Source organism: Canis aureus, chromosome 20, assembly GCF_053574225.1.
Source record: "Canis aureus isolate CA01 chromosome 20, VMU_Caureus_v.1.0, whole genome shotgun sequence".
NCBI classification, from domain to species: Eukaryota; Metazoa; Chordata; class Mammalia; order Carnivora; family Canidae; genus Canis; species Canis aureus.
Window position 1 is genome coordinate 55,635,006 of NC_135630.1, and position 26,573 is coordinate 55,661,578.

At 36.6% G+C, this 26,573-nt stretch overlaps 3 long non-coding RNA genes across 6 annotated transcripts in view; 1 reads left to right on the forward strand and 2 right to left on the reverse strand.

Annotated features, from left to right (window-relative positions):
* The window catches only part of LOC144291828 (uncharacterized), a 196,386-nt gene that overhangs the window by 66,009 nt on the left and 103,804 nt on the right, over nucleotides 1-26,573 (forward strand). The window lies entirely within an intron of this gene.
* On the reverse strand, nucleotides 2,206-2,979 carry LOC144291991 (uncharacterized). The gene is made up of 2 exons (XR_013359533.1): nucleotides 2,824-2,979; nucleotides 2,206-2,552 (listed from the first exon to the last, which is right to left on the reverse strand). It is a non-coding gene; the product is annotated as an uncharacterized LOC144291991 (long non-coding RNA).
* Nucleotides 9,292-26,573, reverse strand: part of LOC144291829 (uncharacterized) — a 46,289-nt gene continuing 29,007 nt past the window's right edge. The window contains exons 3-6 of the long non-coding RNA XR_013359399.1: nucleotides 24,538-24,643; nucleotides 22,475-22,622; nucleotides 20,482-20,621; nucleotides 9,292-9,909 (exon numbers count right to left, since the gene is read on the reverse strand). This is a non-coding gene — a long non-coding RNA (uncharacterized LOC144291829). The remainder of the gene's footprint in view (nucleotides 9,910-20,481; nucleotides 20,622-22,474; nucleotides 22,623-24,537; nucleotides 24,644-26,573) is intronic.

The window sequence follows — 26,573 nt, forward strand, 5'->3', positions numbered from 1 at the left end:
TTAGTATAAAGTTAGATTATTAGAGAGTTCTCATCTTTCGAGGTAGCCCTGTTTTGATATAAATGTCCTTAATCTGCTTTTGCTGCACTCCAAAGACTTTAAACAGTTGAATTTCCATTTTCATTGGTCTTTTTATTTTTGGATTTCCCCTTCCATTTTTTGGGTGACCCATTGGTTGGTAAAGTAATTACGTTCTTTAGCTTCCATGTGTTTGTGTTTTGTCCAAAATCATTTCTAGTTTCATACCATTGGTCAGAAAAGTTGCTCAATAGGACTTCAATCTTCTTAAACTTGAGAGCTATTGGGATCCCTGGGTGGCTCAGTGGTTTAGCACCTGCCTTCAACCCACGGCATGATCCTGGGATGGAGTTCCACGTCGGGCTCCCTACATGGGGTCTGCTTCTCCTTCTGCCTGTGTCTCTGCCCCTCTCTCTCAATCTCTCTCATGAATAAATAAAATCTTAACTCAATTTTTTTTTGTTTGTTTGATCACTAAAATGTGATCTATCCTGGAGAATATCCATGTGCACTTGAAAAGACTGTGTATTCTGTTTCTGGACGGAGTGTTCTGTGCTTACCTATTAAATCCATCTGTTGTAATGTGTTGTTCAAAGTCATTGTTTCCTTATAGACTTTTAAATTTGTCTAGATGATCTATTCACTGATATGAGTGAGTGTTAAGGTTCCCCACTACTATTGTTTTACTGACCATTTCTCCATTTGTGTCTGTTGGTATTTGCTTTATGTATTTAGGTGCTCATATGTTGGGTACATAGATATTTATAATTTTATATCCTTTTGTCGGATGGATCTCTTTATCATTATGTAATGACCTTTATGTCTCTTGTTACAGTTTTTGTTTTCAAGTCTATTTTGTCTGGAAAAAAAGTATTACTTCTCCAGCTTTCTTTTTTAACCTCTCATTTGCATGGCATATCTTTTCTCATCCCTTCACTTTCAGTCTGTATGTGTCTTTAGGTCTGAAGTGAGTCTCTTGCAGGCAGCGTATGATGTTCATGTTTATCTATGCAGTTATCCTATGTCTTTTGATAACATTTGGTTGATTTACATTTAAAGTAATTATTAACAGGTATGTATTTTTTGCCATTGTGTATATTGTTTTGTGTGTGTGTGTGTGTTATGCTTGGGTAACTCTATTTTTTTTGTGTATCAACTACAAATCAAAAACCACTAGGTTCATGTAAAACATCCTATGTGTACATCAATCTATACTTAGTTGATGGTCACTTAAGTGTAGACACATTCTAAAAGTATCAAAAATTATTCTCTCTTCCGTGTTTTATGTATAAACATAAAATGTCCTATTTCACATCTTTTTATTTTATGTATCCTTGACTAATTATAGATATGTTTGAGTCTACTACTTTTATGTTATAATTTCCATACTGGCTTTATAATTAATTTACTTTTTTGTGTTTTTAACAGTGAAATACTTCTTGCAGAATTTTATTCTTTCTAGTTATGTCCTATTCTTTCCACTTAAAGCATTCCTTTTAACTTTTTATTATTTTATTATTATTTTTTATATGGTAAGGCTTGCCTTGTGATGATGAACTCCTGTATTTTTTTTCAATTCTGAATGATTACTTTGGCAGGTAGATCATTCATGGTTGTGGATTTTCTCCTTTCAGCAATTTGTATTTCTCTAAACTGAAATATAATGAACATATAGATATATATTAGTTTTAGGTGTACAACATATTGATTCAACAATTCTCAGTGCTCACTATAATTACCATCTGTGACCCAAGATATTACAAAATATTGTAATATTATACTTATATTACTATATTACTTATATTGTACTTCTCATCTGTGTTTTATAACTGGAAATTTGTACCTTTTACTCCCCTTTGTTAATTTCACCAATCACCCCATCCACTTCCCCTCTGGCAACCACCAATTTGTTTGTTGTATTTAAGAATCTGTTTTTTGCTTTTTAATTTTCCACATATATGTGACAACATATGGCATTTGTCTTTCTCTAACTTATTCTACTTAGCATAATATACTTTACATCCATAGATGATGTGACAAATGGGAAAAAATCTTTTTAGGGCTGAGTAATATTCCATTAAAAATCTTCTTAGGGCTGAGTAATATTCCATTTTGTGTGTGTGTGTGTGTATGTGTGTGTGTGTGTATATATATATATATATACACACACACACACATATACATATATACATTTAAAAATTAAAAAAATATTTCAATAAAACTGCCTGGCTGGCTCTGGGCTGCCCTTATCCACTCAGCCCATGTGCCCTCCTCCACCCTCCCTGCAAGTCCATAATGGGAAATTCCTTGGGAGGCCAAAATCTCTTCTGGAGACTTGTTCACCCAGTCTCCAAAGCACTCCAGTTTCTGGGATGGGATTTCAAGCAAACAGCAGGCTGGCTAGGAGTGTTGGGCATGGATCAGCCCTTGGCTGGGCACTGTCAGGCAGAGTGGGGGCACGCTGGAGGGAGATGATCTTAGGGTGTGCAGATGGCAGTTGGGTGAGGACCACAGGCTCTTGTTGGCATAAGTACCTGTAAGAGTAAAGCATCAGTGAGCTCCACGGTTGTTGCTAAGGACACTCATCCAGCTCATCCCACCTCCCTGGACAGCCACATTGGAAGCCTCCCAGTGGTTCTAAACCTTCTCTGCCCAACCTCCCCCCGCCCCCCACCACCAAACAGACCAAGATTCTGAAGGCTTAGAGGTGACCAGCTCTCTTGGGCATAAATCTTACCCCTGCTCTGAGTCCCTTTCCCTGCCTGCTCCCCAACTCCCATGACTCAGTGGATCCCTCATGCTTACCCAACTCAGGTCAAAATGTGGTCCTCATCTGGATGCTTGAAAGCTGTCATCTCACAGATGCAGGAAAGAAGAGAAGTACAGACCTCTGGCTGTATTTTTAGCCAACTACTTTGTACCTTGTAACATCTTGAGACTTGACCATAATACCTAAAGAGTGGTGAGGTAGAACTGGGATAAACTCTGCCCACCCCCCTAGCCCACCCTCCCTTTTCTCCCCTTGCCCTGCGTTAAACACCACAAAGTCCTAACGCCTTGCCTGCCTAAGGCCTCATTTGAGTGTAAAAAAAATAAATAAAATAAATAAATAAAATAAATAAATAAAACAAGTCACGATCCCAGGGGCCTGGGATTGAACCCTGAGTCGGGGTCTCTGATATATATATATATATATATATATATATATATATATATATATATATATAAATAAAAATACATATAAAAAATATATATATATAAATATATATAAAAATACACACACACGCCACATCTTTGTCCACTCATCTATCAATGGACATTTGGGTTGCTTCCATATTTTGACTATTGCAAATAATGCTACAATAAACATAGTGCACATGTCTTTTTGAATTAGTGTTTTGATTTTTATTTGGTAAATACTAGTGGTAGAATTACTGGATCATGTATTTATAAATTAATTTTTTGGAGGAATATCCATACTGTTTTTTGCAGTGGCTAATACCAATTTATATTCCTAGTAACAGTGCATTAGGGTTCCATTTTCTCACTGGTAAAAGTGATACCTCACTGTAGTTTTGATTTCCATTTTCCTGATTAGTAATGTTGAGCATCTTCTCATACGTCTGTAGGCTGTCTTCTTTGGAAAAAATGTCTATGTGGGTTGTTTGCACATCATTAAATTAGATTTTTGTTGTATAAGTTAATTATATACTTAGGATATTAACCTCTTACCAGATGTATCATTCTCCCATTCACTAGGCTGCCTTTTTGTTTCAATGTTGGTATCCAGTGCTTTGCAAAGCTTTTTGTTTTGTTATAGTCCAAATACTTTATTTTTGCTTTTGTTCCTCTTGTTTAAGGAGACATATCTGTAAATAAGTTGCTAATGGTGATGCCCAAGAAATTATGCTATGTTTTCTCTTGGGAATTTTGTAGTTTCAGGGCTAACATTTACATCTTTAATCTATTTTGTGGTTTTTTTTGTGTGTGTGTATGGTCTAAGAAAGTAGTATAGTTTTATTCTTTTACATGCAGCTGTTAATTTTCCCCAACATTAGTTATTGAAAAGATTTTTTCCCCACTGTATATTCTTGCCTTTTTTATTGTAGATCAATTAACCTTGTGGAGTTTATCTCTCAGCTTTCTATCATGTTCTATTGATCTACATGTCTATGCTAGTACCTTATTGTTTTTATTACTATAGCTTTGTAGTATATCTTGCAATCTGGGATTGTATTAATTCAAGCTTTGCTCTTCTTTCTCAAGATTACTTTGGCTCTTTGAAGTCTTTAGTTCCATACAAATTTTAGTATTTTTTCTAGTTCTGTGAAAAAATGTTATGGTATTTTCACAGGGATTGAACTGAATCTGTAGATTACTTTGCATATTATGAACATTTTAATGACCTGAAATCTTCCAATCCATGAGTAGGGTATATTTTTCCATTTGTTTGTGCCACCCTTCATCCTCTATTTCTTTCATTAATTTTCAGAATATAAATCTTTTACCTGCCTGATTAAATTTATTCCATGGTATTTTACACTTTTTGGTGCAATTATAAATCAGACGTTCTTAATTTCTTGGATCATTTGTATCGTGTAGAAGAAATGCAACATTTCTGTATATTAGTTTTGCATTCTGAAACTATACTGAATTCTAAGCTTTTTTGTGAAGTCGTTAGGGTTTTGTATATTGTAGTATACATACAATATACTGTGTCATCTGGAAATTATGACAGTTTACTTCTTCTTACCAATTTGGATGCCTTTTATTTCTTTTGCGTGTAGGATTGTTGCAGTTAGGAATTCCAGTGCTAATGTTGAATAAAAGAAGTCAATGGTGGACATTACTCTTAGTCTTGATCTAGAGGAAAAGCTCTGTTTTTGATCTGTTTATGATGTGTTAGCTGTGAGTTTGTCACAAATGGCCTTTATTATGTAAGGTTTGTTTCCTCTAAGCCCACTTTGTTTTTTATCATGAATGGATGTTTTAGTTTGTGAAATGCTCTTTTTGCATCTATTGAGATGATCATATAGGTTTTATCCTTCCTTTTGTTAATGTGATATATATAGCACATTGATTTTTGTGAATATTGAACCACCTTTGCATCTCTGGAATAAATCCTACTTGATAATGATGAAAAATTGCTTTAATGTTTGCTCATATTTTGTTGAGGATTTCTGCATGTGTGTTAATCAGAGATATTGGCCTGTAGGTTTCTCTGTAGTATTTTTGTCTGGTTTTGGTATCAGGGTACTATAGGCCTCATTGAATGAATTTGGGAGTTTTCTTTCCTCTTCTACTTTTTGGAATAGTTTGAGAAAAAGAAGTATTAACTCTTCTTTAAGTGTTTCATAAAATTCACCTCTGAACCCATCTGCTCTGTACTTTTGTCTGTTGGGAATTTTTTTTCTTACTAATTCAAATTCATTACCAGTAGTCAGTCTATTCAAGGTTTCTATTTCTTCCTGATTCAGATTTGGAAGATTGTATATTTCTAGGAATTTATCTGTTTCTTCTAGGTTGTTTCATCTCTTTCACTTCTAATTTTATTTATTTTTGTCTTCTATCTTTTCAAAGAGCCAGTTCTTAGTTTTATTGGTCTTTTATATTTTTCTAGTCTCAATTTCATTTATTTCTGCTCTGGTCTTTATTCCTTCCTTTTGCTCACTTTTAAATAAACCTCTTTTGGGTGTTAATTAGGTGGAGATTTTTTTTCTCCCTTTTGAGGTAGCCCTTTAATATTATAAACATCCCTCTTAGAATTGTTTTTGCTTCATTCCAAACATTTTGGACCATTGTGATTTCATTTTAATTTGTCTCCATGTTTTCTTAAAAATTTCACTTATTTCTTGGATGACCCATTTGTTTAGTAGTATGTTATTTAGTCTCAATATATTTTTGTTGTTTTCCAGATTTTTTTTCTTGTCATTTCTAATTTCATAGTGTTATTTTCAGAAAAGTTGCTTAATAGGATTTTAATCTTCTATTTAGTGAGAATTGTTTTGTGTCTTAACATGTGATCTATCCTGGAGAGTATCCATATGCATATGAAAATATGTATTCTGTTTTTGGATGGAATGTTCTACCTAAATGTACATATCTATTAGGTCCTTCTGGTCCAATGTGTCATTCAAAGCCAGTTTTCTTATTGATTTTCTGCCTAAACCAGCCGTTGAAGTAAGTAGGGTGTTAATGTCCCCTACTGTTACTGTGAGTTTGTCACTGTTTATGTTAATATTTGCTTTACATATTTAAGTCTTCATAGGTTGGGAGCACAGATATTTACAATAGTTATATCCTCTAGTTGGATTGATCCTTGAAGGATATTGTGTCCTTCATTGTCTTTTTTTTTTTTTTTTTAAGATTTTAATATTCATGAGAGACACACACACACACACACACACACACAGAGGCAGAGACACAGGCAGAGGGAGAAGCAGGCTCCATACAGGGAGTCCGACGGGGGATTCGATCCTAGGACCCCAGGGTCGTGCCCTGGGCTGAAGGAGGTGCTAAACTGCTGAACCACCCAGGCTGCCCTCTTCTTTGTCTTTTGCTATAGCTTTTGAAGTCTATTTTGTCTGATCAAAATATTGCTACCCTGATTGTTTTTAAATGTTTGCATGGTATATTTTTTTCTTCCCTTTACTCTCAGTCTGTATCTTTAGATGTGTAGATTCTCTTACATAGAAGCACATAGATGGGTCTTTAAAAAATCCATTTAGTTATTAGCCTATGTCTTTTGATTAGAGCTTTTAGTCCATTTATATTTAAAGGAATTATTGATAGGAACATACTACTTGCCATTTTGTTCTTTTTGTTTTTGTAGTTCTTTTGTTCTTGCAGTTTTTTTTAAGATTTTATTTATTTGAGAGAGAGAGAGAGAGAATGAGAGAGCACAAGCAAGGGGAGAAGGAGAAGCAGACTACCTGCTGAGCAGGGAGCCCTACGGCAGGTTCAATCCCAGGACTCCAGGAACATGATCCAAGTTGAAGGCAAATGATTAACTGACTGAGCCACCCAGGCATCCTTCTTCTTGCAGTTTGATAGTTTCTTTAGAATTATGCTTGGATTCCTTTCTCTTGTGTTTCAAAAATTTTTGATTTATAGTTACCATACTAGCTTTATATTTTGCTTACTACTTTGACTATGTTTTTATGTGTGAACTTTTTTTTTCCTTTCATAATTTTCTTCTAGCTATTGGCTTTACTTTCCATTTAAATCACCTTAACATTTCCTGTGAGGCCAATTTAGTGGTGATGAACTCATTTTTGTATGTTTGGGAAAGTTTCTCCATCTATTCTGAATGATAGTCTTGCTTGGTAATCTTGGTTGTAGGCTTTTTTCTTCCCGTACTTTATGTAATGCTGCTTCCTTTGGACTGTAATGTTTCTGCTGGAATATCAGCTGATATACCATAGGGCTTCCCTTCTGTGTAACTGTTTTCTTTTCCCTTGGTGCTTTAAAAGCTCTCTTTATCAGTACTTTGCCATGTCAATTCTTATGTATCTTGGTGTGGTTCTCCTTGGGTTCATCTTGTTTGGGGCTGTTTGTGAATCTGGGACATGTAGGTCTATTTCTTCCCCAGATTAGGGAAATTTCTGGCTGTTCTGTCTTCAACTAAATTTTCTGCCCTCTTTTCTCTCTTCCTTTTAACATCCCTATAATGTGAATGTTATTATGCTTGATACTGTAGAGGCCCCTGAACTTTTTTTTTCTTTTTTCTTTCCATTCCATAGATTCTTGATCACTGATCCAATATTCTGCATCTTCCAATTGGCTGTTGATTCCCTCTAGTGTATTTTTCAGCTCTGAAGCTTTTTTTATATTTTTAATCTCTTGAAGTTCTTACTGAGTTGACCCAGTATTCTCTCAAATCTGGTGAGAATCTTTATTATCATTACTTTGAACTGTTTATTAGGCATATTGCTCATTTCCTTTAGGCTCTTATTTGTATGATTTTTATTAGGTTATAATTCCTGTCTCTTCATTTAGTCTCTTTATATTATCCTACGTATTAGGTAGATCAGCTACATCTACTGATCTTGAAAGTAGTGGAAATTGTAGAAATTGTCCTCTAGTGCATTCCCCCCTTTTCACCAGAACCAGGTGCTCCAGGGGATATCTCCTGTGTGGGCTACATGTACCCTCCTTTTGTGGTTAAGCTGTGTGATTGCTCTGGGCGGTAGGGCTGGCCCTTAGCCTTGCTGGCTACAATGAGCCAGTATGCTAGCTATGGCTGCACCAAAAAGCAGGATTTATTATCTGTGCAGCCAGCTGACAGTCCCTGCATAGGAACTGCAGGTATGCTGATGTGTGGAGTTAGCCTTCCTAATTTCCACTTTGGAGGGGCACCTATAAGAGTTTGTGAAGTCTATCTGTGAGAAAATATTGAGGTAGGACAGTTGGTGCTAGCACGGTAGATGGGGAGAGGGTTAGTGCTGGCTCTCCAAGCATCCATTTCTAGAGAAATCTCCTGAAGGTCCCTGACCCTCTAGCATATATAATAAAATTAATAATCTCCTTTATGTATACCCCAGGCACATTTCACAGTGTTCTTCTATGCTAGGTCTCAGGCTGAGTTATTAAGTGTGCTGGTTCATTAAGGGTGCAGTCTCCATTTCCTATAGCTCTCCCTGAATTAAATTGTACCAACTTTTGAAGCCAGACATTGGGGGGGTGGGGTGGGGCTCCTGTTCCCTGTATTCATCCCCTTGGCTAGGAGGTGCCAAGGGTGAGATCTGATCTGTGATGTCTGATCCTGTCCACAAAGGATTTGTTTTCTGTGTTTCTACCTCTCTTCCCTTTATAATACAGTCGAATATCTGTTGTGCTGGTCTTCAGGGAGTTTTCAGAGTTAGTTGCAGTACATGTAGCTATTCCTTCAGTGTGTCTGTTGGATAAGCAGAACTCAAGATCCTGACACTCTGCTATCTTCCCTCTCCACAGCAGGCTCCTAACTCATGGTTCCAAGCCTTAATTTTGGCTGAGTCTTCCTCAAATTTAGTAAGGTTCAAAGCAGGAACTGGTGGGTTATATAGAAAGTGGAGACAAAGGAAAAGTAGGCAAAGGAGGGTAATAGTACCTCATTTTCTATTTCTTAAGTAATCAAGGCTTAGAAGAATTCCATTTGAGCTAGAGAAGGGACACTTTTGAGGCAACCTGTGGTATAATGCACTAGTAAAGAGCATGCTTAAAGGCAGCAGCATTGGAGCCAGACACTGAGTTCAGATTCTTGATTTAACACATTATCTTTGTGACCATGGGGAATTTACTTAACCTAAATTTTATTTTTCTAAATAAAGTTTGTAAAAACACCTAGGACATTAAAAGTATCCAATAATTGTAGCTACTGCATTACCATTATTAATTCTCCTCTTCCTCAGAGAGATCCATAAGAGATCCAGGAGGCAATGTGCCCTAAGTTCTTATTCTAGCCAGGGAATTTCTCAGTCTCTTAGAAGAATAAAATTTCCCATAAAATTTAGGAAGAAAACGTTTTTAGCTACCACTAAAATTATTTTTTAAAATGCTCTTCCTGAAGACTAATCTCTTATTTTAGATTTTTTTTGTCCCTTTCCTTCTATTCCTCATTAAAAAGAGACACTGATCTTATTTGAAAATCAGAAGGTCCACATACAAATCCATGAGAAAAAAATCTAGATTACCATGTACAATCTAAGAAAAATGGCTCTTGTAGTGTTCCTGCCTCCTGCAGAGTTCCAGGTCAGGCTAGAGTTTAAGTCCCATATTAGAAAATTTCAGTCTTGACATCCTCTCCATGCCATGTGTCTGTATGGGATATTTTAAATGTAAGCAGTAGAAGAGTTTTCATACCAACTGCTGTTTTCCAAATAAAACTTCAGCCATCCGCATCATTGACAACAGCTGTTTGTTAAGAAAAAAAAAAAAGTAATTTTTTGCATGAATTCATGAATCTTATAATTCTATTCAATCTAGTTGATCAATCATGGCCTTCAGAGTTAAAAAACAAAATAAAATAAATGGAGTCAATCCTGTGGTCTGTAAAACTTGACCATCCACAAGAAACATTTACACACAGCCTGAGGAAGCCTCAAGGTATTTTGTAAAACTAGGTGAACCAAAGAGTAATCAATCAAAACATATTTAAGAAGCACTATGATAGGCCCCGGGGGAAAACAAAAAGTGTCTACAAGCAGATTCCCTGTGTGAATAGTTTATAATTAACATTTACTTGTCTTTTTTGTTGTTGTTGGCAAATATGCCATGTTATTGTGGGAAACACTCAGTCTCCCCACAAAACCCATTTTAACCAATTCCATATCTGAATTAGAAAACCGATAATATAAAAGGAACGAATACTGACATAGCAAAATGTTTCTATGTAGAAACTGATTCCCACCATGACCTAAGAATGGCAGAACCAGCTCCACAAATTAGTGACTCCCACATACTTCCCGTCCCTTCTTCCTCAACCATTCAACAGGAGCTGAGCCCACCTTGCCCCAACACAGCAGGCTCATGAATTTTGGGGATTTGAGGGCTATCAGGTACTAAGAACATAGCACCAAATCCAGAGGAGAAAAGGCTTCAGGAAGATCCAGAAGTTCCTAGCTATCTTGTTGCATGTAGAAGTGACCCACCACCAAGTTCATATGGATAGGTCCTATTCCAATATGCCTAATGTCCTTACAAAAAAAGATTAGGATGTAAACAGACCAACAAATGGCCATATGAGTTTACAGTGAGAAGATGGCCATCTGCAAACCAAGGAGAGAGGTCGTAAAAGAAACAAAACCTGTGAACACTTTGGTTTTAGTCTTGTCATCTCCAGAACAGGGGAAAAAATAAATTTTTGTTATTTAAGCCACCCCAGCCTGAGTATTTTGTTATGGCAGCTCTAGCAAAATATACCTGGCTACCTGTCACCTCTTTCCGTTCCTCCAAAGCTTGAAAGACTAGTAAATTCCCAGTGATTATTTTAAGTACAATTTCTCCATTCCCTGGGCATGAAATGCACTTAGACCTTTTCCTAATGACTTACCTGGATGAAGCAAAGCCATTTTTTTGATGAAGAGGTTTGAGGAGTAGGAATAAGAGGGAGAGCTTATATAATGTCTAAGATAATTTTCTTCCTCTTAATTCAGTAATTTTTTGGAAGAATAGGAATTCCTTTTTTATAACAATTTCCCAAACTCCCACGTGGCATCTGCCACTTAATAAAATACAAAATGTCAAAAAGACTATGTATTCAGTAAAGCATTTGAATATTGGGTGTCCATATACAAGTAGTATTACACACTTTATATATAGTGAACTCTGGTTTTTTCAATTAGCATCAAATTTCTATAGGCTTCTATTTGGAAAACTCTCCTGAACCTTACTAAATAATCCTGGGGCTCACTTGGAAAAAAAAGATACCAATTCAGTCTTCTAAACACCAGGTAGAGAAATGTAAAATCCTATCAGTTCAGGCTACTGCCATATTGCTATTAAGTGGCTGCTGTTGAACAATGACACTTTAATACAAGGAACACTAACGCACTGTGCAGTGATGGCCTGTTTCTTGTCTCAGAGGGTCCAGTACCTACAGATACATCCTCACTCAGAAACCAGTTCTGCCAGTGCTAATCTCATAAAAACACCTGTATCTGTATTGCAATTCAGTCGGCAGCCGTTTCTCTCAGAGTGAAAATTCCTCTAGGGCTTTTGGTATCCTTTATCATAAACTAGCTTTGGATTCTGCTAGAGACTGAACATAAATGTCCTCTAAAATGCCTGTGTTAAAATCTAATCCCCAAAATTATAGTATTTGAAGGTGGGGCCTTGGGAGGTCATTAATTGATGAGAGCTGCCATTAAAAACGATTAGTGCTGAGAGAGAGGGTCCCAGCTAGTGACACAGGAAGGCCCTGAACTCAGTACCTCCTTGGACATACAGAATCTACCTATTTATAGAGCAATTCTTCTGGAATTAAAACTGAGGGTTGAATAGCTTCTGCACAACAAAAGATCACCTAGAGAACAGTGAGAGAGGGAGCCAAGGTAACAAAGGGAATCCCCACACCAGCACTGCTAACTGCAGTTGGGACAATGAACAGATTTGTCTGCCCTGGGGCACTAGAAAAAAAGCCATAGTTTTTTAAGGCAACTAGAATATAAAAGAATTAGCCCTAGAATCCAAATGGCTATAGAGCTATTGGAACTCCCTCTGGGTCAGAAGGCCAGGTAAGCCCCACTATTTATGTTGCCCCTCCACCGTGATAGTGCAGAAAGAAGCAGGATCCTGATACCAGGCTGCCCTGTTGTCTCGGTGAGCCCCAGGCCTCTAGGCCGCACCAATCTTGGGTGTCCTGGAGCATAAGAAGAAAACAGTTTAAAACAGCAACTGGAACATTAATCCCAGCCCTAGAATTCTGCCAAATGGCTAGGAGACTGCTGAAGCTTTCTCTGGGTTGAAGGGACTACAGTTTATACTCCCCTTCCACTTGGATAGCATGGACAGGAGCACCGTCTGGCCTACCCAAGCGCTGGCCTATTCCTGCTGTGAAATTTCTAGTCCTCAGTAACCCCAGCCATTCCTCCTAGGCTGTTGCAGTGTGGCATACATTTGGCCACCCCTCATCAGTGCTCGCTGTAGCTCCAGCGCCTTGTGGTGGTGGTGGGGGGGAGGGGGGACATAGATCTAGAGTAATCTAGAATCCTCCAGACTCATGCCACTTTGACTCCAGACAACTTGCCAGTGAACCCTTGGGGAAGAGCACCCTAGGAGCTTTTTGCCCACACACATTTCACCTCTAGACTATTAACCTGGGTGACCCAGTCCAGAGTACCCTGAGGACCCCTGGCCTGTACCCAGTGTGCTCCAGCCTCTCCCTAGGGGCATCCCCTAAACAAAGTACCCTAGGAACCTCCAACTCATGTTGCCAGGGTACTCCTTGCACAGAGGACTCCAGGACCACCCGGTGCATACCCACATAAGCATCAGCAGACCTGCCAGGGCATCCTCTGGATGGAGAGCCCCTGGACTCTCCCCAGCTTGTGTCTACTTTAGTATCAGCTGTCCTGCCAGGTCTACTATATACAGAGAGCTATAGGACTACCCCAGCCTGTGACCACTTAAGCCTCAGCTATTATGCTAATGGGACTTTTGTACCAAGAGCCCTGGGACTTCCCTGGCCCAGGCTCCCTTCAGCTTTGGCTCATGACAGGTGGATGTCCAGTCAGCTGAAGTCACCAGGCCCAAGAAAGTCACACATACACAAGTGATGACTATGCATAAGATTATTACTTCACTTTTAAGAGAAGTAGCTGTTAACATAATTCATAGAACCAAGCACAGACAGTCAAATATGGGAGACAGGGAAATATGCTCAAATGAAAGAACAGAATGAAATGGATATAATCTATCTGGAAAAAATGTCAAAGTAATGGTCATAAAGATCTTCACCAGAATGCAGAGAAAAGTAGATGAACCCAGAACTTCAATAAGAAGAAAGAAAATACATAAAAGAACCAATCAGAATTGAAGATTACAATAAATTAAAAAAGCACTAAAGGGAATAAATAATGCATTTGAGTATGCCAAAGAATGGATCAGCAGTCTAGAAGAGTAATGTAAAATATCCAAGCTGAACAAGAAAAAAAATTAAAAAGTGAGGATATATTAAGGGATTTCTTGAACATCAAGTGAACAAATATTTACATTATAGCATTCCCAGAAGAATAGAGAGAATGAAGCAGAAAGCATATTTTAAGAAATAATAGTTAAAAACTTTCCTAACCTGGGAAAGGAAATGAACATTCAGGTTCAATTCCTTGAACATTCAAGTACAAGGAATTCCCAGTAACATAAACCCAAGGAGTTCTTCACCAAGATACATAATAATTAAAATAACAAAAATTAGAGACTCTTAAAGGCAGCAAGAAAGAAATAACTAGTTATAAACAACCCTTTAAGTTTATCAGCTGGTTTTCAGCAGAAACTTTTCTGGCTAGAAGAAGGTGGCAGGATGTATTTGAAGTGCTGAAAGGGAAAAAAATCTACAACCAAGAATACTCTAGCGAGCAAGGTTATTGCTCAGTCTGGGGAAACTATCTCTCCTTTAATTCTAACAAAAATAATAGAGTTCATCACCAACATAAAGCAAAGGTACAGATCAATCACTTATAAAACTAGTAACAAAGTTAAGACAAAAATAGTAATAGCAATTATATCTAAAATATTATGTAAAGGGACTTAGAAAATATGTAAAATAGGACAACACATACATAAAATGTGGAGGAGGTAGTAAAAATGAAGTACCTTTAGCATGTGTTCAATCTTAAGTGATCATCAACTTACCTAGAATGTTATATATGCACCTGATGGTGACGGCAAATGAAAACTATACTAGATACACAAAAAGCAAAGAGAAAGCTAAGTGTAACACTGAAGAAAGATATCACAAGGAAAGAGAGCAAAAGGAGAGAAATAACAACTGACAAAATGGCAATAAATCTACACATATGAATAATGGCTTTAAATGTAATTGAGCCAAATGCTCCAATAAAAAGACATAAAGACATTCACTTCAGACCTAAAGATAATATAGACTGAAGAGATGGAAACAGATATTCCATGCAAATGGAAACAAACAAGAAAGCAGGATAGCAATACTTACATCAGACAAAAGACTTTAAAACAAAGACTGTATCATTAATAATGATAAAGGGATCAAATTAACATGAGGCTATTACAATAGTAAACATCTATGTACCTAACCTTGGAACACCTAAACATATAAAGCAATTATTAACAGACATAAAGGAAGAAATTAACAGTGATACAATAATTGAAGACTTTAACACCTTACTGACATCAATGAATAGATCATACAGGCAGAAAATCAATAAGGAAATAGTGGCTTTAAATGACACATTAGACCAGATGGACTTAATAGATAGAAAACATTCCATCTAAAAATTATAAAATACATATTCTCTTCAAGAGCACGTGAAAATTTCTCTAGGACGGATGACTTGCTAAGCCATAAAACCAATCTCAATAAATTTTAAGAGAACTGGAATCAAATCAAGCATTTTTTTCCAATCCTAAGGGTATAAAACTAGGAATTGTTCACAAGAAAAAAATAAACATGGAGGTTAAACAACGTGCAACTAAACCAATAGGTTAATGAAGAAATAAAAAATACATGAGAACATGTGAAAATTAAAACAATGGTCTGAACTATTTCAGATGAAGCTAAAATAGTTCTAAGAGGGAAATATACAGCAATACAGGCCTATTTAAAGAAACAAGAAAACTCTCAAACAATGTAATCTTCAAAAGAACCAAAGAAAGAGCAAAACTCAGGAGAAGGAAGGAAATAATAAAGATCAGACCAAAAATAAATTGAGACTAAACAGACTAAAAACTAACCAAACTAACCAAAAAAAAAAAAAAAAAGAAAAGAAAAGAAAAAGAAAAAAAAAAAAGAAACTAAGAGACTGGTTCTTTGAAAAGATAAATGATATTAATAAAGCTTTACTGTAACTCATCAAGAAAAGAGAAGAACCAAATAAAATCTGAGAATGAAATAGGCAACAACCGATACCACTGAACTACAAAGGATTATAAGTACCATCAAAACTTATATGCCAAAATTGGAAATTAATGAAATAGACAAATTTCTGAAACATACAATCTTCCAAAATGGAATTCAGAGGAAAAAGAAATCTGAGAAGATCGATAAGTAGAAATGAAATTAAATTGGTAATCAAAAAACCCAACAAAAGTCCACAACCAAATGGGTTCACTGGTAAATTTTACCAAATTTGAATTTTAGCAAACTGAATTTAATACATTGTAAGAATCATTTATCACAATCAACTGGGATTTATTCTGGGTATACAAGCATGGCTCAATCAATATTCATAAATCAATCAACATGACCCACCACATTAACAAAAGGATAAAAACCATATTTCAATAGATGCAAAAAAAGCATTTGATGAAATTCAGTCTTTTCATGAGGAAAACTCCCAACAATGTGGGTTTAGAGGAAACAATACTTCACAATAATGAAGGTCATATATGACAAACCCATAGTTAAGACCATACTCAAAAGCTTTTTTCATAAGATCATAGAGAAGACCAGGATATACATACTCTTGCCACTTTTATTCAACATAGTCCTGGAAGTCTTAGCCACATCAATTAGGCAAGGAATTAAATAAAAGGCATCCAAATTTGGAGGGGAAATGTAGAATTTTCACTATTTGTGATGTCATGATACTATACATAGAAGCCCTCAAAACTCTACAAAAAAAAAAAAAAACTATTAGAAATAATAGGAATCAGTAAAGTTGCAGGATAATAATATACAGAAATCTATTGCATTCCTCTACAATAATAAAATAGCAGAAAGAGATATTAGGAAAACCATTCCTTTTACCTAGCAATAAATCTAACCAAGAAGGTGAAAGATCTATACTCTGAACACTGTAAGACATTGATGAAAAAAATTGAAGATAACACAAATAAAAGCATATATCATGTTCATGAATTGGGAGAATTAATATTGTTAAATATTAATATTGTTAAGTTTTTTATCCAAAACAATCTAGGGATTCAATGCAATTCCTATAAATATTCCAATATAGTATTTTTCACAGAACTAGAATAATCCTTAAATTGCTATGGAATTACAAAAGACCATGAATAGCAAAAGCAATCTTAACAAAGCTCAAGGTACCCCAATCCCAGATTTTCAAGATATGCTAAAAGCTATAGTAATCAAGGCTGTATGATAGGGGCGCAAACATAGGCACATATATCAATAGAATACAATAAGGAGCCCAGAAATAAACTCACATTTATATGGTAAACTAATCTATGAGAAAGGAGGTAATAATATACAATGGGGAAAAGGCAGCCCTTTCAACAAAGAATGTTAGGAAAACTGGACTATTTTCTTATGCCACACACAAAAAATAAACTCAAAATGGATTAAGTATCTAAATGGGAGACCTGAAACCATAGAACCCCTAGAAGAAAACATAGGAAGCAATTTCTTTGACATTGGCTGTAGAAACTTTTTTCTAGACATGTTTCCTCAGGCAAGAGAAATAGAAGCAAAATTAAACTGTGGAGATTACATCAAAATAAAAAGCTTCTGCACAGCAAAGGAAACATTTACAAATGACATATTTGACAAGGGGTTAATATCCAAAATATATAAATAAAACACCACCAAAAATAAACCTATTACAAAATGGTCAGAAGACCTTAGTAGACCTTTTCCCAAGACATAACAGATGGCCAACAAACATATGAAAATAGTTCAGCATCGCTAATCAATCAATCAAATCAATCAAATCAAAACCCCAATGAGATTCACCTCACACCTGTTAGAATGGTTAGGATCAAAAAGAGAAGAAATAAGTGCTGGCAAGTTTGTGGAGAAAAAGGAGCCCTTGTGCACTATTGATGGGAAAAGAAATTGGTACAACTGCTGTGGAAAACAGTGTGGAGTAAAAATAGAAATGCCATATGATCCAGTAAGTCCACTACTGGATATTTACTCAAAACAAAAACTAATTCAAAGAGATATTTGCACCCCTGTATCTATGGCAGCTTTACTTACAATTGCCAAAATACAGAAGCAACCTAAGTGTCCATTGATAGATGAATGGATAAAGAAGACATGGACTATATATACAATGCAATATTATTTAATTATAAAAGGGAAAGAAATCTTGCCATTTGTGATAACATGGATGGGCCTAGAGAGTATTGTCGTAGGTGAAATAACTTGTGTTGAACACAGCTTAATGGATAAAGTTGTGGAATCACTTCATTGTACACCTGAAACCTATGTAACATTATCTATAGACTAAAAAAAAATGGGTCAGAGAAAGACAAATACCATGATTTTACTTGTATGTGGAATCTAAAAAAACAAAAAGCAGAAACAGACTCAAATACAGAGAACTGGTGGTGGTTATAGGGAGGGGGCTGGAGAGGATGAGCAAAAAGTGGTGAAGGAGAGTGGTAGAGGCTTCCAGTTACGGAATAAATAAGACATGGGGATGAAGAGTACAGCGTGGGGAATATAGCCAATGGTATTGTAATCGTGTTGTATGGTGACAGAAGGTAGCTACACTTGGGGTGAGCACAGCATAACCTATGGAGTTCACTCTTTTGTACACCTGAAACTAATGTAACATTGTGTGTCAACTATATTTTAAATCATTTTTTAAAAAGATTATTTTTCTTCTAAAGGAGACCCAGAGTGCTCCTTCAACCCCTTATGTGAGGATACAATGAAAAGAGAGCAGTCTATGAACCAGTAAGCAGTCTCTTCCTAGACCCCTAACCTATAGGGACTTGATCTTAGATTTCCTAATCTTCATAACTGAGAACTAAATTTCTATCCTCTATAAACCACCCACTCTGTAGTATTCTATTCTAGCAGCCCAAAGAGACTAAGACAGACTGAGTCACCTTTTTCCACCCGGATATGTTTCTTTAATTTCTAATCTCAAGGATAAGAGTTGGGTTCTTAGATTCATCCTTAGCAGACCATATTCTGGTTTCTGGTCATCTTTCTCTCAAAAGACAACTCCGAAAACCAACAGTCAGGTGCCAAAAATGCTTCCATTACATGATTCCCCCAGAACAATAGAACTTTCTTACCTTATAACTGCTTAATGAAAAAGAATCACTGAAGTACATCCCCCCCCATAATGGGAGAACTCTCCTTGGGATCCCTGGGTGGCGCAGTGGTTTGGCGCCTGCCTTTGGCCCAGGGCCTGATCCTGGAGACCCAGGATCAAATCCCACGTCGGGCTCCCGGTGCATGGAGCCTGCTTCTCCCTCTGCCTATGTCTCTGCCTCTCTATCTCTGTGAGACTATCATAAATAAATAAATAAATAAATAATAAATAAATAAATAAATAAATAAATAGGAAAAAAAAAGAACTCTCCTGAGATGAACGGCAATTCCTACCACTGAACAAAGAAGCTATTAACTTGTTATACATTACCTTATCTACTGCAATCATATACTCAAAAGTAATAATTTTACAACCTATGTATAAACATACATAATATATATTGTGAGATGTTTTATTTATTCAGTTTTCACACGCTGCTTAGTGCACAGGTGCTATCCCCTAGTTGGCAACCATGGAATTGGATCCTGTAGGTTAAAGACAGGTGACAAAGATAAACATTTGAGTCTGCACTTCAGAGGGAAGCTCAGTCTGAGTCTTCTGCATATTTGACTAAAATAACAGGATGAGGAGGATAAGTACAAAGAGGATTTCTGAAAATATGAGACTGATGGGGCCAGCTACCAGTAATGTAGAGTAAGGGACTGGGAGTAGTGTTAGGGGGGAAAGAAGGGATACTCACTGACCTTTCCCCATTTCTGCCATTCTGGACCCTCTGGCTCTAGAGACCAGTAGGGTCTACCAAAAAAAAAAAAAAAAAAAAGAGGGGAAAAGATGATAGAATGTGAAGAAAATCCAAAGAGAGCCCACCGGTGTGGTAACTGTTTATCTGTCTCTCCAGAATAACAAAAACACACTGAAAACAAAATTAAGTGCTACACTTAGTTCTTATCAAAAGTTTAATGGAGAATGGAGCAGTGTGTTGTTACTTCTCTCCCGTAATTTTTGTTTCCCTCAGGTATTTCTTCTTGCAAGTTTCCCAGTATTTTACAGGATAAGGTGGCATTTTATCTGAAAGCATTTGGTAAATGTTCTTTGAGTCTAGAAGGCTGCAATTTAACAAATGGTTTCCTCACACAAGCTATAAGCATGATACAGAATGATTGACAGCCATGCCAGCATTTGAAAAGCAGCTAAGAGCTTTAAAGCATACAGTAGCTGAGACCAGGATGGAGTTTATCATCAGCCTTGAAGATTGTGGTTTAGGTTGGCAATATAAAATATCTGTCATTTTAGTACGGCTCTTACAAAGACTTTTAAACATGTCATTAAACAAACATACGAGAAAGATGGGCCCGGAGAAAACCAGTTTTAAGATAACAACAATAGAATCAAAATACATTATCACCAGATAATAGTCTCCTACTGTTTGATAAAGGACTCAGCTTCCAAAGCCAAAATAAACACAGTGGCACAGCAAAGTTGTTTGTTTTAGAAGAAAAAGACATTGATCTTATGACACATTTCTATTACGGTGGTTTTATTTCTCTTACAGAGCAGGCTAAACTTTCAATTATTCTAAATTAAGAAGTGTTCAGAGAGAGTCAGGGCATCTTAGCATAGTTACCGCCTGTATCCAGACTTCGTGAAACCCTCCCTCAGCTCCACCACCCATCATCCCTTCCTACTGCCCAAAACATGAACTGAACCATAAAGAGACTAAAACAATAGGCACGTGAGTCAGTAATTACAGGAGATGTATAAGGGGTGGGATCATGTTCAGAAGTGGTATTTTTAACTTAACAGCATTTTGAAAACTCACATTTGAAGCTAGAATCCAACATGTTTCTGTTCCACAGAGCTCAGGACTTGCTTGGAGAGGTCATGACAAGTTACTTGAAGCCATCTTCAATCCCATTGCTTTAATATTTAAGTGTATTTACAGTTTGGAAGAGACCTGGCCTGTGTCGTTAGGAGACAGGAATAAGAATAATGTATGAATAACGCCCTGGCCCCTGAAGTTACCTTCTTGCTGTAATCTTGGAATACGTCTTCTGTCTCATCCCTATACTTTACCCAATGTTGTGATGGAAATGCGACTCCTTTTCAACCAGTGAGGTTTGCTTCTTTGCATCTTCCTAATTTGTGTAACCAGAGACCACCTAAAGAGTGGATGAGTCGCCTTGTGGTAGAAGGCACCTGCTTAAATTATCTCCCTTGTCTAACATTCCCACCACCTACCAAGCTTTTGTATTTATTTCATTCATTCCTCCTCTGTGATCAGCACTAAGCCTCCCAAAGCATCCAGTCTTCGGGCAGAAATCAGATATTACATCTATTTTCAGTGTTATCATGGGCTAAGTAGAGACAACAATGATAAACAGATGAATGGACCGGAGATTCAGACCTAAAGAAGCTCAGCATTAAGTTGGGGAGACCGATAAATAGACAAAAACTATGACAGATGCTAACACCAGTCTCCTAGAGAATACTGAATTAAATTGGAGAAAAAAAAAAAAAGGTCCCTCACCATCAGTTGGGCCTTAATGATAGCAACCTTAAAGAGAAGAGTTTCAGGAGAGAAGGGGAAAACCAGATTAGTTTGGAGTTGTACTGCCTGGGAGGTTAGCAGAAGGGACAACTGTTCTATTGTAAACTTTGCTTAAAAATTGATCAGTGGTTGGTGGCTAACGGGAACTCAGGTGTCCAGAGAGCATTTGTTTATTTGCTTTAAAGATGAGAGAGCTGTAGTGTGAACTGGCTGTGCGTCAAATCTCAGAAGTTTAGGTGGCTTTTTTTGTTTGTTTTTTTAGTCTTTAAGTCAACTTTTAAAATGCAAATACTACTGAGAAGAGTAGGCTTTCAGTAAAATCTGTCAGTTGTCAGTTAGCACCTTAGCAGGGCACAGGATGCTAGGGGGTGCCAAGAGCAGACAGGAGAAGCGCTGCTCCTGACGAGGTGGGAGAGCACCCAATATCCGCTTCTTCACAGTTGAGCCTGGGAGTCAGCCAGAGAATCCCAGCTGGTCCCGGCTTGACAAACAATCCTCATTCTCATTCAATTGCCCAGAATATAGGAATACAAACAGGACTCAAATAAATGCTTTTGCAAATTGCTCTTCCTTGCTGGGATTAGTTGTTAAGTCAATGAAGATATAGAGTACAGGGAAGCTATAAGGGATTATAGAAGTCTAATTCTGATTACTTCAAATAATATTAAAATGCTCATGTTTATGGAAAGTTAAAAATACAAAAGTTAGGATAAAAATGAAATCTGCTTTTATCTCCTCCCTACTTCATTATCCCCCTGTGGTAATCACAGTTACCCGCTTGGTGAAGGGCCTTCTACACTCGTGCTGTGCACTTATATCCACCCGTGTACACATTTTATATAGATCTTCTGGTTGTCCGGTCCTCTTTCCAAGCAGTTTTCCCTTGCCTGATTCATACCTGTCAGCAGGACTCTGATTTGGGAAGTTCTCACCTATCCTTAGGATAATAACTCTAAGCATTTACTAAACTCTCTATTTCAGATATGATACCAAGCACTTTATTATTTTTTAGTCTTACACATACTAATTATTCTCATAATATTCTCATAAGTAGCCAAAAACAAAAAAACACAAAGCAAAAGTCCCCATAGTTAATCCTCTTAATCCTAGATACCCTTCCTCTGACAAAACTGCTGTTGCCAGCTGGGTATGTATCCTAGACATTTTAAAAATGTATATACATACCTATCTGTATATGCAGAAATATAATTTGTTTGCTTTTTCGGTAACTATCATCATCCTATAAATATTGTGCACAACTTACATTTTCCATTTTAGTTCTGCAGATCTTTCCAGTTCAAACCATGTAAATACAATCCATCTTTTTAACACTTGAATAGAAGGCATGCTAATCCATCCTGCGGTTTCATCACAGATGAGCCAGACATTGAGGTTGATCCCACTTTTTCACCCTAAGAAAGAATGGCCTAATGAAAAGCTCATACAGGTCTTTTACACACACACACACGTCACTATTTCCTCTTGTTAGTGAGAAGAGGAGTTGCAGGATGAAAAGCAGAAAAGCCATTTGCCTGGTATACGCTCCTTGCTCCTTTATTTGCAATAGTCCTTATATTCCATTCAAGCTCTCTCGGTGCCGGGCATCAGAGTGCAAAAGAAATGGAGCTTAGGACTTTGGGCTAAGGCAAGGAGCCCATTTAATAACTCCGGTCACAATGATGAACAGAGAGGATGGCACATGTCTTCGAACTGTTCTAATCAAAATGAAACTCAAGGATTTGGATAGGAATTCTAACATACTTATTCTTTCTTCCTTTGCATATACAGGAATTATACAGACCTGGGAGATGCTGATGTCATAACAAATTATTTTTGCTAGGGCTGCCACAACAAAGTGCCACAAACTGGATGGCTTCAATAGCAGAAATTTATTTTCACACCAGTCCGAAGGCTAGAAATCTAATAGCAAGGTGCCAGCAAAGTTGGTTCCTTGTGAAAATGTGAAGGAAGAACCTGTCCCAGGCCTTTCTCCTGTGTTTATAGACAGCTCTCCTCTCCCTGGGTCTTTACATTGTTTTCCTTCCGGGAATGTTGTGTCCACATTTTCACTTATAAGGTTCCCAGTCATCCTGGATTAGGGCCTACACTGAAGACTGCATGTTAACTAATTCTCCAAAGAACCTATCTTCATGTACGGTTACACTCTGAGATGCTTAGGATTAGGGCTTCCACGTGTAAATTTTGAAGACATAATTCAGTTTATAAGACCATCTCGGGATCACAGGGGAAGTAACCATAGGAAGGGAGGGAGAGCTGAGGATCAGCAGGAAATGGGTGCTTCCTGATTGAGCTGCAGTTAACGCTAATATTTCCTTCCTGAATTCCTTTCAACTGAAATTTTCAGTTGAATCAATAATTTATTTGAATTGCATATGCAAGTTTAGGATTTGTTTCTTGCAACAAAAGGAATCCAGGCTTAAAAAAAAAAAAATGTAAGTCTGAGAGATCCTGCTCCTGGAAACTCCTAAAGGCATTGTAAACTACTTTCTAATCAATAGTACACAAAAGTTCCAGATCCTTTCACGGTCATCAACAAGAATTGTTCATAAGCTTCTTGAAAAACCATCATTCTTTTGAATGAGAAGTGCTATCTTATCATTTTCATCCCCCCCACCCCCCGATTGTTAGGAAGTTGAATATCTTATCCTTTGTTTCTTGGCCATTTCAGTTCTGAACATTGTCAATTTATATCTTTTGCCAATAATTTTATTTGGCTAATTAGTAATTTTCTTATTAATTTTTGGAGTTCTATAGAAAAAGCTAACAGAAGAAAATCTTTTCTCCTGTACTGTGCCTGTTTTTAAAACTCCATTTATGGTGTTTTATGTTATACAGACATTTCTAAAATATTAGTTCAGAATTTTCAGTCTTTTTCTTTGTATTGTCAGGTTTTGTGTCTTCCTTAGAAACACTGTTTTTATGCCAAGATTAGAAAAACATTCTCCTATGATTTTATACATGTAATACCTTTATTGTTTCCTTTATATATAGATCTTCAGTATATTTGCATCTATCTATTGTTGTGAATGTTATATAGAAAACATAATTTATTCTAACGGATAGCCAGTTGTCTCTAAATCTTTAGTAAACCATGTGTGTCTCTAGTAATTTGAATTATCTTCTTTATCATATATTATCATATTTATAGTCTGTTTCTGAAAAATCAATTCTGTTCCATTGATCTGCTGTCCTTATTTCGCTACCAAAATCACACTGTTTCATTGATGGTAGCTATATAACATAATAAAATCTTATTTAAAACATAATAAGGTAACTTTTAATATAATGTTTGAAGGAAACTCTTACCTTATTGTCCTTTTTAAACATTTTCTTGGCTAATCTCTTTCATTTATGGGAAATCAGGTATACTGGTTTTCCTTAAAGATCTTAGTGGGGTAATTCCAGCTTCCACCTGAGACACAGAAATGAAAGGAGATCACACCCACACTTGCTACAATAAAGAACCAGATTAATTTCAAATTCGTTACTTTTTTTGAGGCCATGAGAGAGCTGAAGTCCAATGAATAGTCCAAACATCTAAGGAGAGATGGTGCCTGCAGGGAGAGAGGAGAGCAACATTCCTTCACCTTGGATAGACAAGAACCAGATACAGTAATAAAAGTTGAGCTAGAATATTTGAAAAATTGGTAAAGGTGAATGTTGGCTTGCATAACAATGTGAAACCCATAGAGACGATAGAAATTGTCTATGTGCTCTTAGAGATTGCCTCCACATGAACCTCGGGGTGTACTCACAGAAAGGACTGAACCAAGTCCTAAGAAGTTTGTATTATAGGAAAAAGCAGTTTTTTGCGAAGGCAAGAAACTCTGAGCATCTTCTCTAACTCCACTGGGAATCAAAAATCAACAATCACCACAAAATCTCCATGACATTAGGTCAGGCAAAGAGGTTTTGTTTATAACTTCAAAATTATGACCCACAAAAGAAACAAATTGAACTTTAAAATTAATTTTTTGGGGGCATCTGAGTAGCTCAACAGTTAAGCATCTGCCTTCGGCACAGAGTGTGATCTCGGGTGCAGGGATTAAGTCCTATATCATGTTCCCTGTGAGGAGCCTGTTTCTCCTTCTGCCTCTCTCTTTCTGTCTCCTTTGAATAAATAAAATCTTAAAAGAATAATAATAGGGATGCTTGGGTGGCTCAGAGGTTTGGCTCCTGCTTTCAGCCCAAGGCCTGATCCTGAAGACCCGGCAGGGAGTCCCGCATTGGGCTCCCTGCATGGAGCCTGCTTCTTCTTCTGCCTGTGTCTCTGCCTTTCTCTCTATGTCTCTCGTGAATAAATAAATAAAATCTTAAAAAAAAAATACATGAAATGACAAGCCATAGATTGGGAGCATATATCACAATTCTGAAAAGGGCTTGTGTACAGAATATATAAAAACTCTGAAAACTTAATGAAAAAATGGACAATCTAATTAAAAAATGAGTAAAAGACCTAAACAAATCCTTCAGTAAGATAACTGAGAGGATGTTCGACATTAGTAAAGAGGGAAATGCAAATTAACACTACAATGTGGGAATACTATATTACAATGTCTAAAAAAAGGAAAACAACAAAAACTTGTCATACCATGTGCTGAGAAGAAAGTGGAGCAATCGGAACGCTCCAATAAGTTAGTGAGAATTCAAAATGCTAGAGTCAATTTTGTAATGTCAATTTCTTATGAACTTAATATGCAACTTCCACCTCAAGTTTTCTCCCATGAAGAAATAAATACCATTTTCACACAAAAAGCTGTATAGAAATACTTATAGGAACTTCACTCATAATCACCAAAAACTGAGGGGAAAACCCATATCTCTTTTGACTGGTAAATAATGTGTAGATATCCATAGAATAGAATATTACTCAGTAATAAAAATAGCAAACTATCAGTTCACACAACATGCATGAGTCATAAAATATATCTTGCTAAATTAAAGAAAAACCCAAAAAGCTACATAGTAAATAATTCCATTTATGTGATACTTTCAAGAAGGCAAACATCGTTACTGGGTTAGACATTAGGAAGAGGAGTTATCTACATAAGAAAATTTTGAGGGAACTGTGGTGGTTGGTTACATGATTATATACATTTGTCAGAGAAATACAACAAAGTGTAAAACTCTCTGCATATTAACTTTTTAAAAATAATTCAACCAGAATGTATGTGGGACTGGGTGGAGGAGAACGATGGAATAAAAACTAATGAATCTAACTGCATTGAAAACAAATCACATGATCATATTGAAAGGAATGGGAAGAAACAATTTTATAAAATAGTATAATGCTAAAGATTAAAAAAAATTGTACTTAAATACTGTACTATAGTTACTCCATT